Below are 14,170 nucleotides of genomic sequence, written 5' to 3'. Positions count from 1 at the left end.
CCAAAGCACCACTTGTTTATGAACATTTCTGACCATTTAGCAAGTCAGGAGCCTGAAAATAAGGGCTTCTGTTAGAATGAGAGTAGAAAATTTTTCCATATACGTGAAAGAAATAAAATATTTGGTTTTCCCTCCTGTCCACCTGCCCTCATTTTTAAGATACACTCTTTTGTTTCAATTAATTCAAAAACACAAAGCTAACATGTATTTTCACAATATCATGCTTCAGAATTTTTCCAATGTCTTCATGTTAACTGAGAAGAAATATTGATCAATCAATACTTTTTGTTCTCTTAGCCACGTGTTTGGATCAATAGTGGATATATGTCCCAAGAACTCACAATCATCTGTGACCATTGTATGAAAGAAGTTTTATTTTTGTTTGTTTGTATAAAGTTGATTAAATGGTAAAGTTCAAGTCTGGAGTTTCTAATGCCAACATTTGTTGCCACACAGGGATAACCAATGTATGGGAACGCCAACACAAGTGTAATTGGAGGTGAGAGAAGGAAAGAAGAATCTGGTAACAATACTGGAGCACCTGGATCAAACCGTAACTGAATGTATACTACTGGGATTTTCCTTTGTGTATGACAATAAATTTCTCTCTCTTTCTCTCTTTTTTGGCTCAAATGAGCATTTTACTACCTGCAATATAAAAAGACCTAACTACAAGTTGTTTAAGCTTCGTGCCTCTTATAACACTTACGCTGTATCACGTATTTTTTTCTTATTCATTTCCTTCACTAGACTGTTAACTCATGGAAGGCTGGAACCATGTCTCATCTTCATGAGCCAATGACTGATGAACTGTATGTTATACTGTGTTGCTGTTGTTATTTAGTTGCTAAGTCATGTCCTACTCTTGTGACCCCATGGACTGTAGCCCTCCAGGCTCCTCTGTCCGTGGGATTTCAAAGGAAAGAATACTGGAGAGGGTTGTCATTTCCTTCTCCAAAGTATCTTCCTGACTCAGGGATTGAGGGTGCATCTCCTGCATTGGCAGGTAGATTCCTTACCACTGAGCCACCTGGGAAGCCCTAGGGTACCTCAGTGATATATACATGTGCAATGATATATATGAGATTCCCTGGTGGCTCAGCTGGTAAAGAATCCGCCTGCAATGCGGGAGACCTGGGTTTGATCCCTGGGTTGGGAAGATCCCCTGGAGAAGGGAACGGCTACCCACTCCAGTATTCTGGCCTGGAGAATTCCATGGACTATAGTCCATGGGATCACAAAGAGTTGGACATGACTGAGTGACTTTCACTTTCACTTTCAATGATATATACATGATACATACATTTGTCCAAACTCATATTATACATTTATTAAATACTTACTGGACAAATGAAATGAAGATGGATAAACTTTTTTGCTGTTCAGTAGCAGTATTTTCTAAATTGCCAAATGTGTTATTTTGGTTAAAAAAATACCAAATTTGCATTACAACAAGTAACATTTTGTTTTTTAATCAAATTTAGGACTTTTCTCTCTTCAACATTTTCATACAAAGAATAAAATCCAGTTGAATTTTCACTGTGTTTTCTCAGTGGAAGAGAAGTATCATTTTTCAAGCTTCAGTCTATAGATCCCATTTCAGTGGTTCAACAACAGTGAACAATTTAATAGAGAGAGAAATGAGGTTGATGAGGGAATCAAAGTCCGGATCATGGAGGGTCTCAATTTCTATGCAAAGCAGTTTGGATTTTATTGTGGTTGGCAATTTGGAGCCATTGAGGAGTAACCACCCAAGATTCACACTTTGGAAAGATCATTGGGCAGATTCAGAGAGCAGGGAAAGAGCCAAAAGATCCTTTGATCTAGAAAAGACCCAGCCCGACTGAGTGTAACTGTCCAAACTGCAGAGCAGGCAGTGAGGAGAGACATGTAAGACAGCAGATGCTGAAATCAGGGGTTGCACGTAGGGGAAGAGGAAACAGATTAAAGATGATGTCAGATTTCTGGCTCAGATGGCAGCCATGCATGAAAATATTTTAAAAGGTAAAATAAGTAGACCCAGAACAGAAATTAATTTGGTTTTTGGACAAATCAATTAAAAAGAGGGAGAGAGAAAGAATTTACCAAAAATAATCTTGTGGGCTTCACTTGCCTTTGCCTTTTACTGGCAATAACCCTTTACCATGGGCTTCCTAGGTGGTGCTAGTGTAAAGAACCTGCCTGCCAATGCCGGAGACTTTAGAGACACAGGTTCAATCTCTGGGTCAGGAAAATCCCCAGGAGAAGGAAATGGCAACCCACTCCAGTATTCTTGCCTGGAGAATCCCATGGACAGAGGAGCCTGGCAGGCTACATACAGTCCATGGGGGTCACAATGAGTCGGACACCACTGAGCAGACTGAGCACCTCTCTTTATCCGGCACCTGGAGCCGGGCAGCTGGTTCTTCTGTCATGAAGACGTTCTGTCCACATGCTCTGCCCAGAGGAGTGATCCTTCCGGGCCTGGATCACCTCTGCTGACCTGAGCTTACAGCAATCTTCTGAGCAGGGTGCTTGTGGCAAGCTTCCTGATGCTTCTCCCATGCCCACGCTTATCTGGCACACACAGAATGCTGAAATTGGGCATGGTAACCCACATTCCACTTTATGATCTTCATGTATTTTTTTTTAAGGTGGAAGAATGTTCAAAAGTGCTTTATTTATGAAGTTTACTTAATTTCCAATGAGTCTCTATCATGGTGACTTTTTCCCTCTGCTGCAGAGCACGGGATTGGGAATGCCGCAGTCAGACAGACTGAAGGAGAGCCTTCCTCGCTGTGGGCAGTGGGCCAGGTAGAAATCCCGAGTTGTATCTCATCACTTGTATCTGATTTCTTCCCCTTTGGCCAATAGGTGTCCCTGTAGCAAATGAAAGAATTTTGAAAGGAGTCCAGGGGTGTAATTAAGTGAGACAATACAGATGCCAGGATTTAAACACTGCCAGTTTTATGTAATTTAATTAATACTGTGGAGAGGAAGAAATGCTTGCCTGTGCAGTATTTTGTGAAGTAAAGAGCTTCTGACTATAGGGCATCATTCTGACAGAATCCAGAGAAATAAAGACTTGATCCATAGATGGCTCTATTCGCTTAGAAAGAACAACCACATGCAGAGTCCTGTTTATTATTTTATGTCTGACATTTTAGGAGTCTGTGTAATGTCATTATCTGGAGAAATTCCAACAGCATGCCAATTGTCCGTTACAGGTGTCCCTGTCTTTTCAGACAATCTTCTCAGACATCTCTTACTCATAGCACCTGTTCCCTTCACGGGAGGACTGGACCCTATGAAGGGCTTTTCCTTACAGATGAGAAGGGAAGGAAGACATTTTGAACTGAAAGGACGGTTCTTCTGCTTAAAAATACACATATGCTGGCATTGGTGTTACCAGCTTTTACTTAGCTTTTATTCAGCTAGGACATTTTGATAAATATATATTCCATCTTCCCCAGAGAAGCAGTGGATAATGCTTCAGATGCAGACTCAAATCAATTTTGGTAATAATGGGGGGAATAGCTCATAGCTCCCTAAATGAAAATCAGGCAACTTGAAAGGAGAAAGCAAGCCTGTGATTTGCTTTCACAGCAAAACACTCAATGAGATCCCACTGTCTCTGGTGGCTCGTCATTTATGGCTTATGGATTTTGAATGAGGGAAAACTATTTGAAATTTCAAAGAGTTTGGGGTTTTAAATTTGTCTTTGTTTAAAATGTTCCTTTTTTCTCTCTGTACTTCATAGTTCTTCTCAAAACTTTCATCCTCAGCACATAGCACACAGTAACACTGTGTTCTGGAAATAAAAACAGAAGATGATAAATGAAAACAAGGAAAAATAAAAGGATATGCTGACAATGAAGGGCAGAGGGCTCCTACAACGTGAAGCTCGGTTCTTCACTCTGGACACACCATCCTAAGACTGATTCTGTCTGTCTACTTTCATCAAATATGATTGTACTTAAATGAAGTGGATTAATAATTCTGCTTAGAATATAGATTCAGTAGAATCAAGATAAAATATTGAGGCAATCGATTAGCTTTTGATAGTTTAATAAATGTATGCCAAATAATTCAAGTGTAATCACAGTAAGACATGGCCCTTCTATTTTAATTAAGTATATTTAAAATGCTCATTCAATCATGTTTAGTGTAGCTGAAATTTCGGAAAATTTCATCACTGGCCAAGAACAGTGACCAAGGCATGAACAAAGCTGCTGGATACTGCCTGCTCTTGGTGGGTGATTTATTTCTGCTGGGTAACTACTCCCAAAATTCTGTGGCTTAAAATGACAATCATTTCATCTGTTTGTGTGCCTGTAAATAAAGAATTTAGACTCTGGGCTCTGCTGGGCACTTCTTTTGTCCCCAGAGACCCAGGCTGGGATCACAGGGTTGCAGTCAGGCTGCTTCATTCCCAGGTGTCGCGCTGGAGGCGAGGCTCAGAGCAGGAACTTCCTGTCTCAACTCAGCCAGCTTGGGCCTCTTGACACAGCTGCCAGATCCCAGGAGAGGGTTTCAAGAGGAGCCAAGCAGGAAGCTTCAGATGCAGGCCCAGCTGTGGATGTTCTATCACATCCTTCCACTGCACTGCCTCAGCCAAGTTCAGGCAAGAGGCCAGGTCAGATGCAAAGGAGGGAGCACAGACCCTGTGTGTCCATTAGAGGCAAGAATTTGAAGTCACCTGTGTGCGCGTGTTAGTTGCTTAGTCGTGTCCGACTCTTTGCAACCCCATAGACTGCAGCCCACCAGGTCCCTCCATCCATGGGATTCTCCAGGCAAGAACACTGGAGTGGGTTGCATTTCCTTCTCCAAAAGGAACTATAGAAAGAAAGTGAAGTCCCTCAGTCGTGTCTGACTCTTTGCGACCCCATGGACTTTAGCCTACCAGGCTCCTCCATCCACGGAATGTTCCAGGCAAGAGTACTGGAGTGGGTTGCCATTTCCTTCTCCAGAAGTCACCTGCAGTCTATTGGAAACCATCCTCTGGCCATGAATTATTTGTATTCTCTGAGATGCAAAATACACATTTTCCTCCCAGGAAGCTGTAACTCTCATCCCATTGTGACATCAGGCATTAACACAATTCAGTTCAGTTCAATTCAGTCATTCAGTTATGTCCCGTGTCCAACTCTACGAGACACCATGGACTGCAGCATGCCAGGCTTCCATGTTCATTACCAACTCCCAGAGTTTGCTCAAACTCATGTCCATCAAGTCGGTGACGCCATCCAACCATCTCATCCTCTGTTGTCCCCTTATCCTCCCACCTTTAATCTTGCCCAGCATCAGGGTCTTTTCCAATGAGTCAGTTCTTCACATCAAGTGGCCAAAGTATTGGAGTTTCATCTTCAACATCAGTCCTTCTAATGAATATTCAGGACTGGTTTCCTTTAGGATGGACTGGTTGGATGTCCTTGCACTCCAAGGGACTCTCAAGAGCCTTCTCCAACAGTTCAAAAGCATCAATTTTGAACCACATTTCAAAAGCATCAATTCTTTGGCCCTTGGCTTTCCTTATGGCCCAACTCTCACATCCATACATGACTACTATTCCCAGGATCTAATTCTCTGTCAGACACAGATATTGATAAACCTCCTCCCATGAGGATCCTCAGGTTGGAAGATCCTTGAATTAAAAAACAAAAAAAATCTAGTCACATACAAGACAAAATATGCATGGAGAGACAGGCACAGAATGCCTGAAGTTGACACTCCAATTCAAAGAGGGAAAATGGGAAGCATAGACAGAGTGATTATGAAACCTAGCCATGAAGGTCCTCAGTGTCTTGTGCTCATTTAGGAAGACCTAGGCCTTCTCACTTTGGCCACATGAAAGCAAAGAACTGACTCATTAGAAAAGATCCTGATTCTGGGAAAGATTGAAGGCAGGAGGAGAGGGGAATGACAGAGGATGAGATGGTTGGAAGGCATCACCGACTCAATGGGCATGAGTTTGAGCAAGCTCTGGGAGATGATGAAGGACAGAGAAGACTGGCATGCTGCAGTCCATGGGGACGCAAAGAGACATGACTGAGTGACTGAACAACAGCAAAGACCTTCTCAAGGGAAGGAGAACTGGTCAGCATGTGGCTTCTCCCTTTGGACTGTGGGCTTATTCACCTGACTCTTCCTTACTTTGCTATAAGAAATGGACCATGTTCATGACACATTAGCTTTTGCCTGCCCTCAGAACACTGGGGAGAAAAAGAATCTTCTTTCTATCTTGTACTTTGGGGACAAAATGGTACAGTTTCCTAAATTAAGGTGGGGTGTGCTCAGTCATGTCCAATTCTTTGAGACCCCATGAACTGTAGGCCACCAGGCTCCTCTGTCCACAGGATTTCCCAGGTAAGAATGCTGGAGTGGGTTGTCGTTTCCTACTCCAGGGGATCTTCCTGACCCAGGGATTGAACCCAGGTCTCCTGCATCACCTGCTTTGGCTAGCAGGTTCTCTACCACTAGCCACCTGAGAAGCCCAGCTTAGTGGGATGCCAGAGTATAAAACCTTTAATCCAGTCCATTGGACAGACGCCATGCCCAGATTTTTCTTTGACACAGGCTTCTCTCTACTTTGGCTATGAGTTGGGGAGTTATGAGAAACCACCGTTAAGTTTCCTAGAGATTGTCATAATTGTCATACTGAGTGAATTTTGAGTAAGACAAAGAGAAATATCATATGATATAATTTATATTCAGAATAAAAAAATCACGTTATACAAATGAACTTGTGAAACAGAAACATGGTTAGGAGGATAGGATGGTTAGGGAGTCTGGGATGGGCATGTACACACTGCTGTATTTAAAATGGAGAACCAGCCAAGACCCGAAGTATAGCACAGGGAACTGCTCACTATTTTGAAACAATCTAAATGGGAAAAGCGTTTGAAAAAGAAGATACATGTACAAGTGAGTCACTTTGCTCTACACCTGAAACTATCACAATATTCTTAATCAATAATATTCCAGTATACAAGAAAAAATTAAAAAAGAAAGATGCTTAGAAGAAATTGTGTCCAGTGTAGGGGAATAACAAGCACCTCTTAAAACTCGGAGATCTTAACAAAGCATGGTGTTCCCACACCCCTGACTTGACTTTAACCCCAGGCCTTGTGTTCCTGGCAACATCTGTCTTTGATCTTTGCCCGAGTCACCTTTTACCTTGAGAAATGTTTGCCCAGTGAAGAGGCATGCAGTGAGAAATAGTTTTATTTTCCAACTTAGCAAGTCCAAAGTTGGAATATTTCCTTTGAATTCTGCTTTAAAAAAAGCAAACCGTTTCTTTTCAAATCCGTCTCTCTCTCCGCGCTTTATCATCGAGAGCTGAAAGAAGCACAACGGTGCTTTCGACATCCTGCCTGGAGATCTCCGCTAGATCCACAAAGTTTACCAGACTCGCATTCTATCTTGTGTTCCCACAAGGATGAGTTCGCAAATGTTCTTCCGCTTCAGGTCACAGGTCACCGCTCTTCCAGGCTTGAATGAGAATTGGCTCCATGCATCCCGAGTTTGCAGCAGCATTCTTCTCCCTACTCCTCACCGAAGCTGACACTACCTTGGTTTAGGTTTTTGCGGCTGAAGGATCCCACTTCTAATACTGCTCTTGCATGCTAGGTTGCTTCAGTTGGGTCCGACTCTTTGCAACCCTATGGACTTTAGCCCACCAGGCCTTGTCCATGGGACTCTCCAGGCAAGAATACTGGAGTGGGTTGCTACGCCCTCCTCCAGGGGATCTTCCCAACCCAGGGATCAAACCTTTGTCTCCCATATCTCTTGCATTGGCAGGTGGGGTCTTTACCACTAGCACCACCTGGGAAGCCTGTACTCTGTTTGAATTTTTCTATTGCTGTTTAACAAAACACCTTAAAACAACAACAGTTTATCATAAGTTATAGTTGTGTGTCCAGAGAGTTATTCTGACTTACTGGTGTCATATGAAGTGCTGGGATGACAGAAGTTTCCAGAATGTCCTCACATGGTTGGCAGTGGTACGGATCATTGGCTCTGTCCAGCAAAGGCTGGGGGCTGGGGCTTTTCCATCAGAGTTTCTCCACATGGCAGCTTGAGCTTCGTCATAACATGGCAGCAGGGTCCCAGTGAAAGACATTCCAGGAGTGGAAGGCAGAAGCTCCAGACCTCACAAAGGCAGCCTCAGAATTTCACAGCGTCATTCCCACCATGTTCTGTTGGTAAAAAGAGTCCAGGAGCAGCCTAGACTCAAAGGAGGTAGAAAGAGTCTGCCTCTTAATGTGGAAACGATGAGGTCAAACTGCAAAATCGTCTATGGAATGGGAGATGTGATTCATCAACCATCTCTGCAAGTACTTAGGGATGTTGGGATGGGGAGAATGTGTTTTGTGTGTGAGGAGAACATGGATTTGGGGGAGGCTAGAGGAGAGGGAGTGAACTGGTGTGTCTCCCCAGGCTTACATGCTGAAGTTTTAACCCCCAGTACCTCAGAATGAAACCTTATTTGGAAACACGGTCACTGCAGATATAATTAGTTAAGAGGGGCCCCCTGCTCCAGTAGTGGTGTCCTTATGAAAAAGAGAAACTTGGACACAGATGGGTACACGGGGAAAAACTCGCTCTTAGGAGAGAAAGGCACAGATCTGAGTGAAGGGGCAAAATCCAAAGAATGTCAAAGACCACGAGCAAACCCACAGGACCGAGGCGAGAGGCCTGAGACAGACTGTCTTTCAAAGCTCTCAGAAGGAACCAGTGGTCCAGACCGCTAGAGCACATGTCTGCTGTGTAAGCCAGCCGGCCTGTGGTGCATTGCGAAGGAGCCCTGGGAAACTCTTACCAGTAGCCCTGGGAACTTTGTTGAGCACCAAGCCTGGTGGGTAAAACAAGAACAGCAAAATTCCCTTCCCTTCAGTGATTCAGGTTCATAGAAGGACCAGGGTCTTCACAGAAATACAAATATTCAAATAATTTCTAATGCGGTTTCATCCACCTTTCGGCACGAGATCTCATGTTGTGCTATAATCAGCAACAAGGCATATCTGTTTGTGACATGTGTGTGTGTGTGTGTGTGCTGTGATTTCCAATCACAAAATACGGGCATTCTCAGTGACCTGCGTCGGAAAGGCTGTTTTTCCTGGCACCACTGGCGCTTTAACTTTGAGGCTATATACAGAGTTTTTTGTTCAGTTGCTAAGTCATGTCTGACTCTTCATGACCCCATGAACTGCAGCATGCCAGACCCCTCTGTCCTCCAGTATCTCCCGGGGTTTTCTCAAACTCGTGTCCATCAAGTTGGTGATGCCATCCAACCATCTCATCCTCTGTCGACCCCTTCTCCTCCTGCCTTCAATCTTTCCCAGCACAGGGCCTTTTCCAGTGAGTCAGCTCTTCACATCAGGTGGCCAAAGGACTGGAGCTTCAGTTCTAGCATCAGGCCTTCCAGTGAATATTCAAGGTCGTTTTCCTTTAGGATTGACTGGTTTGATATCTTTGTTGTCCAAGGGACTCTCAAGAGTCTTCTCCAGCACCACAATTTGAAAGCAAAAATTCTTGGGCCTTCAGGCTTCTTTATGGTCCAACTCACATCCGAGCCTGACTACTGAAAAACCCACGGCTTTGCCCATACAGACCTGTGTCGTATGCAAAGTTTAGACCAGTCTTAGATTTCAACCAGCTCTTCTATGGAGGGAGCTCCTCCAGAAAGCCAGGATTAGACAAGTAGACACCATTCACATCCAAATCCTCAGGCTCAGAGGTCACTGTCAGTTTTGTGAAGAACAGCAGTTTCTTCACTGTTTTATTCTGATTTCCTGGGCAGCTGCTTTGCCAGTCCAGAAAAGTGGTGCTGTGACCTCATGCCAGTACAGCACATCAAAAACCCAGTACAGATGCTGGAATATGTATGAGGAGATGATGAAGACTGATCTGTCTGCGGGGGATTCAGATGTGAGCATCTGCTCTAATGGCACGAAAAAGGATTAGACTCATCAACTACAGTGATTCATAATGATGGCTGTGTTTGCTCTCCGAATATTAAGGGAATCAACCACTCACTTAATTGCCAAAAAGGAATCTTAAAAAAAAATACAACATCTCTCTCACATTCTCTCAATATATAGATTTTTATATAGATAGATATCCCAAAATGGTCTCACTGGCTCAAGCATAAATGTAGCAAAGAAAAATTAAAATGAGCTAATACCTTTGATTAATGTGAGGTTCCATGCCTGAACTTAGAAGCATAAATATCTCTTTATATGTAATACTGTCTGCAAACAAGATCAAATCAAATTTCAAGGCACTTTGCTAATGAAAAGTATTGATCTTTGTAGCATTTGGATCAAACCATTGCCAATTTTCAGTCTCTTTGAGACCTCTTCTAGCAATGAGGGCTTCATCCTTGAATATATAGATCCTCTCTCTCTCTCTCCTCCTCTCAGGCTAACGTTAGACCTCATGGCTTCTCTCTTCAGATTCTCTTCTGTGTTGATCTAGTTCATGTCTAAAACATCAGCTGTCACTTCCAGGTAGACGACTCCCACGCCATTGTCTTAGGAAGTTGATACCTTCCTTTTCAGCGCCTTGTCCACGTAGCCTGTCCTTTACAACTCATCTGCTTCCTGATGGCTTCCTGCACTTTATTTTCTCCAACTTTCTGTTCAGTTTGCAGCCCCCACTCCACTCCTTCAAGTGTAACTACCCTTTAAAAACTGAGGGATAAGGATCCTCTATCACCACAGAAGTCCAAACAGGACTGTGGGGACTGGGGCGCCGGTTGGGGACCCGCCGGGAGGCAGCGGGACGGAACGGTTAAAGAAAAAAAAAAAAAAAAACTGAGGGATAGCCCTGGTGGTCCGATGGTGAAGAACCCCGCTTCCAGGACAGGGGACATGGGTTTAATCTGTGGTTGAGGACGTGAGATCCTCCGTGCTGCAGGGCAACTAACCCCGTGAGCCACAAGAAGAGAAGCCCGTGCATTGCAACTAGAGAAAGCCCTCACACAGCAACAGACCCAGCACGACCAAAACTAAAAAATAAAAATAGAAAAATTGAGGTGAAGATCCATGTTATCCATCCTTCCTACCTCCTTTCTGGCCCATCATGACTCAGGCAGTCTTCTTTCTGAACACCGGAATCCATCAGCTGTTCATACAGAGACTGGCTTTGCTCCATCCCCAGCAGTAGAATTCAATGACTGAACATGATATTTTGAGTGGGTACCTGTCGTGGGGCAAGAGAAGTGAGGTAGCTAAAGGAAGTGGCACAGCCTAGCCACTGTGACCCTTCCGATTGTCTCTAGCAATTATCAGGGTGACATTTATCTCTGAAAGATCACCAGCACTGAAGCTTAGAGTCAGCCTCACTATTCAGTTAAATATTAATCATCCACCATGTGACACCTCATGTTTTATTGAAGATTTCTATTTAAATCTAGTGTTTTTAATTAGCTTCACTGTGTTTATATTTGGTCTCCCCAGCTAGAGGATAACTCTCTAAAGAAAAGGTGGTTATCAGTTTTCTAATACCCCTAAGAGGGTCGAGATCTGTTGAACCAGTATAATAATAAAGATTCACCCAGAAGGGACTCTGTTTAAACAGTTGCCACTTTGATTGATTGAATCAACCATGAGAACCTCTTAATTGATTTGCAATTGTAACTGAAATGGAAATATTTCCTCAGACTAAGTGAGTAATGGAGGCAGGACAAAAGAATGAAAGGAGAAGCTATCACTTGCGGTTTTCTGAAGCCAATAGTTAAATGAGTGTGCTGGAATCAGGCGCTTCTTTATACTCATAAGAGAAAAACAAATGTGTTTAGAAATAGCCCAGATTCTCTCTTCTAGAAACCCCCATATGGATCTGCTTTTGGCAACAGGTAACAAAGATATTGATTTAAACTCACTTCCAGAGTAGATTGCAATTTCTAAAGAAAGCACCCTTTGAAAATGGTAATCTTTATTTGAAAATAGTATATAGAGATGGCTTGCCTGACAAATGGTAATGTTCTTGTGTACTAGAGCAGTTGATGTCCAGACACATTCACACACACAGTCATTAATCAGCTCAAATGAAAGACACTGTATCCTGTGAAAGACTTTCCTACAGAAATCCTTGCACTCGGTTATTACATCTGCCCTGTCTCTCCCAGAGACCCTAAAGTAAACCTTTGCAACCTAGACACGGACATGAATTGCTTCCTTCCCACGTGTTTACTTTTCTCATCCTATAGCTATGCCTGGTTTGGTCAATTTAACAAAATGAGTTATGTTATACAGTCAAGATCAAACAGCCTTTGTTGTTCAGCTGCTAAGTCGTGTCCGACTCTGCAACTGCAAGACTGCAGCACACCAGGCTTCCCTGCCTACTACGGGTTAATCGTTACAGCTATGCCTGGGCTGGATAATAAGAAACAGGGAACCATTAAGTCAAAGTGACTAAAACCAAAGACTATAAGAGAAGAGAGAAAGCAGGAGTGGACTGGGAGGTGGCAGCCAGATTGAAGTCCCTGAAATTTCTGAATCTGAAAGCTACCAGAATCCATGAATCTTGGATGAAACAGGCTGGTCTGGGGGTGGAAGGGTGGTCTTGGGACTTTACTCGACATCGATCCTGTGCATACAGCTGCCAGTCCTTTTAAGATAAATCCCCATCGTTGTTGCTTGAGAAGATGTACAATTGTTGAATACTTATGTGATGAACATGTGTCACTTTGCTCCTTTTTTCCTGCATCTATCTTTTTACGCACTTGGTTAGGCTGGAATCCCTCTGTAATTACAAGCACGGTTGTACCGGTGACTGGGCTGGCGTGCGCTGCCCTCCTGGTGAGATCCTCTGAGTTCAGAGGCTGGTGGAGGCCCGGGGATGCCTGGGCAGAGGTAAATCTCCCAGACATATGGCCTGTTTGCCACCTGAGGCAGAGGGACTATATCTTCCATTTTAACTCTCATAAAACATGCTTTGGGACCTAGACATTTTTGATGCATAAATCTTGGGCACTGAAAGTTCAATCTTGTTCTCTTGACTCGGGAGTTATTTCAGGCCATATGCCACTGCCAATATTTCCAGAACAGCAAACGGTGTGAGCGAGGGGCCAGGGCAGGGAGGGTAGCCGTCGACTCACCCTTGTGGAAAAATACTATGAATATTTTCTGCTTTAAATGTTTGTTATTTTTTTCATGTCAGGGATTAATTAACAACCAAAAGAACATGCCCAGAGACAGAAACTACAAGATCAGTGAATCATGAAATCGTCACTAGAAACCACCACCGATGGAGCCCTTTCTGCAGCAGCAGTGTCTCTGTTGTTCTTGTTGAACCTCAGCTGGGAAAACTCCAGAAATACAGAACTCACCACCTCCCTCCCCCAGCTCATTCGCACATAAGACCATGCTCTGTCTTCTAAAAATATTCTTTTGTTTTGAAACAAAATCTTCCCCTCTTCAACTTTCACATCTCCAAAAGATGGGAATACAGTCTTAACAGTCTTGAAAACACAAAAATGAAATTTGGTGATAAGAAAATAAGAATAAGTGGCCAAAGTAAACAGAACTCAGAAGCTTGCTGTTTTAACTGGGAGCATCATTCACAAGGAACATTAATATCTGCTAATGAGAATGTATAATCCTTTTAATGGACTGCTATCAGAAACAAAGCCTGGGGAAGGAAACATCTCATAACAAGCATGCTTTGCAAATGCCCAGGCTCATTTAGCAAATCCACAGTTTCACGAATAAAAGGTCAGATAATTTTGGCTCTCTCCCACATAGAGCTTATTAGTAGCCCCTGCAGAAATGACTTCCCTTCATTTACATATTAAAATTTTATTGTTTCAGACCTCTAAGCTCACCAGAAAAATTGGTCTTCAGCTCAACTCCTTTAAAAATATCTGTCTTTTCTCTCCTTCTGGCTATCAGGAATTCCTTTATTAAATTAAATTAAATTTTTATTTTATATTAGAGGATGGTTGATTTACAACGTTGCGTTAAGTCATACGGCAAAACAAGCCAGTTGCACATATACGTATATCCATCTCTTTTCAGAGTATTTTCCCACATAGATTACTACAGAATGCTGAGCAGAGCTCCCTGCGCTGTGCATCAGGCCCTTGCTGATTGTCTGTTTTTACGTACAGTACTGTGTACATCACTGCTCCCACTTCAAAGGGAAAATAAGTACCTGTAAAGGTGCACCCAAGGACCCACCACAG

The 14,170-nt window shown here is 43.1% G+C and overlaps 2 long non-coding RNA genes across 2 annotated transcripts; one reads left to right on the top strand and one right to left on the bottom strand.

Moving 5' to 3' along the window:
• Positions 1-356: 356 nt before the first annotated feature.
• On the bottom strand, positions 357-11,705 carry LOC133254280 (uncharacterized). Its single transcript, XR_009738633.1, has 2 exons — positions 11,048-11,705; positions 357-2,859 (listed from the first exon to the last, which is right to left on the bottom strand). It is a non-coding gene; the product is annotated as an uncharacterized LOC133254280 (long non-coding RNA).
• Positions 8,171-13,914, top strand: LOC133254279 (uncharacterized). Its single transcript, XR_009738632.1, has 2 exons — positions 8,171-8,315; positions 13,147-13,914. It is a non-coding gene; the product is annotated as an uncharacterized LOC133254279 (long non-coding RNA).
• Positions 13,915-14,170: the final 256 nt, after the last annotated feature.

The sequence above is a fragment of the Bos javanicus genome, chromosome 9 (assembly GCF_032452875.1).
Source record: "Bos javanicus breed banteng chromosome 9, ARS-OSU_banteng_1.0, whole genome shotgun sequence".
Lineage (NCBI taxonomy): Eukaryota > Metazoa > Chordata > Mammalia > Artiodactyla > Bovidae > Bos > Bos javanicus.
Note: the sequence above shows the minus strand (reverse complement) of the source record. Positions and strands in the feature narration are given on the sequence as shown.